General features: G+C 43.4%; 1 long non-coding RNA gene and 1 pseudogene across 4 annotated transcripts; one reads left to right on the forward strand and one right to left on the reverse strand.

The window, feature by feature from the left end:
• LOC112072130 (transcription factor EB-like) overlaps nucleotides 1–4,394 on the forward strand; it is a 71,102-nt pseudogene that overhangs the window by 36,950 nt on the left and 29,758 nt on the right.
• On the reverse strand, nucleotides 18–700 carry LOC139024738 (uncharacterized). 4 transcript variants are annotated; one of them, XR_011476101.1, is made up of 4 exons: nucleotides 516–700; nucleotides 379–450; nucleotides 246–257; nucleotides 20–51 (listed from the first exon to the last, which is right to left on the reverse strand). It is a non-coding gene; the product is annotated as an uncharacterized lncRNA (long non-coding RNA). The 4 variants fall into 4 exon arrangements; XR_011476100.1 differs by having other exon boundaries at nucleotides 24–79; XR_011476102.1 differs by lacking the exon at nucleotides 20–51 and adding an exon at nucleotides 64–76.

Genomic DNA, 4,394 nt, shown 5'->3' on the forward strand with positions numbered 1-4,394 from the left:
TACACCACTTACTACCTTGCTACTATTAACACTATTACACCACTACTGATACTATAACACTATTACACCACTACTGCTGCTATCAACCACAATTACACCACTACTGATACTTTAACACTATTACACACCATACTGATTACTATAACCACTATTACACCATACTCTGCATTAACACATACACCACTACTACTGCTGCTATTAACAATATACACCTACTACTGCTGCTAAACATATTACACCACTACATACTATTAACACTATTACACCACTACTACTGCTGCTATTAACAATATTACACCACACTACTGCTGCTATCTAACACTATTACACACTACTGATACTATTAACACTATACACCGCACTACGGGCTCTATTAACATATTACACCACTACTGATACTATTAACACTATTACACCACTACTGATACTATTAACACTATTACACCACTACTGCTGTACTACTATTAACACTATTAACACCATACTGATACTATAACACTATTACACCCACTTACTTGCTGATACTATTAACACTATTACACCACTACTGATACTATACACTATTACACCCACTACTGCTACTACTATTACACTATTACACACTACTGCTGCCACTATGAACACTATTACCCACTACTGGATACTAAACACTATACACCACTACTGCGCTACTATTAACATATTACACCACTACTGATACTATTAACACATTACACACTACTACACACTGACAGACACAATGCCTCATGTTGTATATAGCCCTGACTAATTGGTGAACATTTCAACTCAATGCGCTCGCCTAGGAATCCAGCCAGAGTCCTCTTGTGTCCACTCCTACGTTTAGCTTAGGGCATGATGATATTTCCGCAATCTTTTGATCAGTGAGCTCATTTATTATTAATTTCACCTTTATTAACCAGTCATGCGAGAACCATTGAGAACCCTAACTGCCAAATAATACAAAGCTGGACACAAACACAGATACACAAGTATAAAACACACAGACAAAACAACGAAGAAAACAACATTACAAAAAAGACTCACAACAACACAAGAACAAAACAGCCCATCCAAAAATACAACCTACAAGTAAAAACCCAAGACATCAAACAACAAACACAGAGAACCACAAATTACGTCAACAAACAACAAATTTCAGAAAACTTACAGTCAAAACAACAACACAGAGTTACACACAACAAATGACAGTCAAAAACAACAACACAGATACACACAAACAAATTACAGTCCAAAAAACAACAACCACAGGAGTTACACACAAACAAATGTACAGTTCAAACAACAACAGAGTTACACACAACAAATGTACAGTCAAAACAAACACACAGAGTTAGTATCAGTAGTGGTGTAATAGTGTTAATAGCAGCAGTAGTGGTGTAATAGTGTTAATAGTATCAGTAGTGGTGTAATAGTGTTAATAGTAGCAGCAGTAGTGGTAGTTGATGTATTTGTGGTTTGTGTTTGGCTGGTCCTGGTTAGGTGTTGGTTCTCTGTGTGCTGCCATGCTGTAGTAGAGATGGCTCTTGGAGTCAGAACGCTGTGCGTGCGTTTGGACCAGCCAGTATGCACAAAGCGGGCACTGAAATGTACACGGCGGACAACAGGCGGCCTCAGTCCTTCTCAATAGGAGCTGCCCTTCTTATTGTACCTCACACACAGTGAGCTTCTCTCTCTCTCTTTCTCTTCTCTCTCTCCATGCCCATGTATGGCCTGTGTATCTGATGAAGGTTGAGATGTCTGCTCTGATTGGTTGATGTCTCTCTGGCATGGCTTCTTATTGTGCATCTGGATGAAACGGTAGAAACATACTCTCAGGCCACGGCTGCACTTTTATTCACATTGACTTACATTTCATTTGTCTGAAAGGAACAGTCCCAGATAGTAGAATAACAGCAGATCAGGTGTAGTTTTAACACTGCTGAAAGGGGAACTCTGGGGCTCTCCTAAGTGAGAGAAGGGTGGGTTGGAGGTGGAGGAGGAAGGGTGTGGAGGTGGGCGATGGTGAGGGTGTTACCCCTCACATGACCTCCACACAACAACCGGACCACATGACTCCCACATGACTTCCCCAATGGTAACCATGGGTACGCTCCTAGGCCCAGGGCCTGGAGGGGGTTGGTCTGATGTGCCCACACCTCCACCCTACCCCTACCTTCTCCCCAAACCTCCCCCACCCAGCCTCCACTGCCTCCTAATGCACAGTGTTATTCAATCTAAACCACAGAGAGGAAAAGGCATTAAAAGTAGCATGCACTTGAGATTCCTTTTAGTTTCAAACTGTAAATATGATGATGTTTTTGTCTTATCCTGGAGACCAGGTTTCTATGCTTGAATACGGCCCTTACCTACTCTTAAGATGCCTAAAGACTTACTGTATTATCATTCTGAAAGACTGGCTACTGTGCTTGTCATACACTGAAGGGACAAGGTAGTTCATCATAGTGGCATTGGTTTCATTAGTCACTTGATTATGTTTTCACACACTTTAACGTTACATGATGTGAACACATAGACAGTACTGATAGTTCGTGACCTGGGATCCAGTTGTCCTCATCCCCCCTGTTCCAAAGCCATGGGGGTAGCTGCTAGTTAACAGACAGTGAATATATGGCATTGTCTGTGTCTGATATGGAAACATTGAGGGATGTTATTCATTAGATAGTTTATGTACTGGCCAGACATCATATGACCTGCTAATACAGCATAAACAGACTGATGCATTGTGGTCTACTGTATTGTACATTTACTTTATATTCCATGTGTCCTGACAGGGGTACAGACAGACCTGGAGGGATGTGGTTGTGGATTATATCCCTGTTGATTACACTAATTGATTAGTTGTTAAGAAATGTGATTTGAATGTCTAGTTTTCCAGGTCTGACTGAGATGATTAGAAGGTAAAAGGACATGGTTGGTGATGTCGGGGACCACAGTGGCAGGACTCATGAGGCCTTACACCTGATGCACCTGTGTGACTTTCTAACATAGTATTCTAACACCACCTTTACTGTCCCTCTTCCCTCAGCTTCCTCACTCTCTCCCTCTTCCCTCAGCTTCCTCACGCTCTCCCACTTCCCTCAGCTTCCTCACTCTCTCCCTCTTCCCTCAGCTTCCTCACTCTCTCGGGCTGGACTGCAGTGCGTCTGCGTCGGCTCGCCCTCCCCTCCCCCCTCGCCCCCCAGCCATGGCCTCACGAATAGGGCTGCGGCTGCAGGTAAACACATTTTGGACTGATTGATTTATTGGTTAATTGATTGATTGGTTAACAGACAGATGTACACTATTACTGTATACAGTAGATGTATTAATTGACTGACTGACTGACTGATGTCTTGAATGACTGATGTATTGACTGACTGACTAACTCATTCATGTATTGACTGACTGATTGATGTATTGACTGAGTGACTGATGTATTGACTGACTGACTGATGTATTGACTGACTGACTGACTGACTAATGTATTGACTGACTGACTGATGTATTGACTGACTAACTGATGGACTGACTGACTGATGTATTGACTGACTAACTGATGGACCGACTGACTGATGTGGCACTGATTGAATGGATGACTTGTCATTTGACTGACCTGACTGACTGATGTAGTTTGACTGAGACTGACTGGAGGCGTACCTTGACTGAGCAGTATGTGATGACGTATGACTGAGCTGACTGATTACTGCGTATTGACTGACTGACTGGCTGATGTATTGACTGACTGATGCTGGAATAGAATTGTATTGACTGACTACTGATGTTATTTTACTGACTGACTGACTGATGTATGTATTGTTCAGCTGATGCGAGACCAGCTGCAGCAGGAGAGCAGCAGGCGGAGCGGCAACTGCAGCAGAATGGGCGCTGCAGTACATGCAACAGCAGCGTAATGTTGCCCCCAGCACCCAGCCCTTGCATCAACGCTCCACAACACTTGCCAGAGCATGCAGGTGCCTGTGGAGGTCCTCAAGGTAAGACCGAGAGATAGAGAGTAGGTGTGTGTGTCCTCAGGGATGTGCACATTTAGTCAACACACCTCAGTCAACACCCACTCAGTCAACACCCAACTCAGTCAACACTCCAATCAGTCAACACTCCACATCACGCTCCACATCAGCTCCAACGACACGTTCAGTCAACACCACGTTCATCAACACCCACACTCAGTCAACCACCCACATTTAGTCCAACAGCCACATTTAGTCAACACCCACATTTAGTCAACACCCACCTCAGTCACACACCCACATTGCAGTCAACACCTACATTAGCACCCATAGTGACACACAACCCGCCAGCATTGTACCCAATTAGTCAACACCTCACATTTAGTTAAGGCCCCACATTTAGTGGCAGAGCACCCAATTTAGTCA

The sequence above is a fragment of the Salvelinus sp. IW2-2015 genome, unplaced genomic scaffold, assembly GCF_002910315.2.
Source record: "Salvelinus sp. IW2-2015 unplaced genomic scaffold, ASM291031v2 Un_scaffold1829, whole genome shotgun sequence".
NCBI lineage: Eukaryota > Metazoa > Chordata > Actinopteri > Salmoniformes > Salmonidae > Salvelinus > Salvelinus sp. IW2-2015.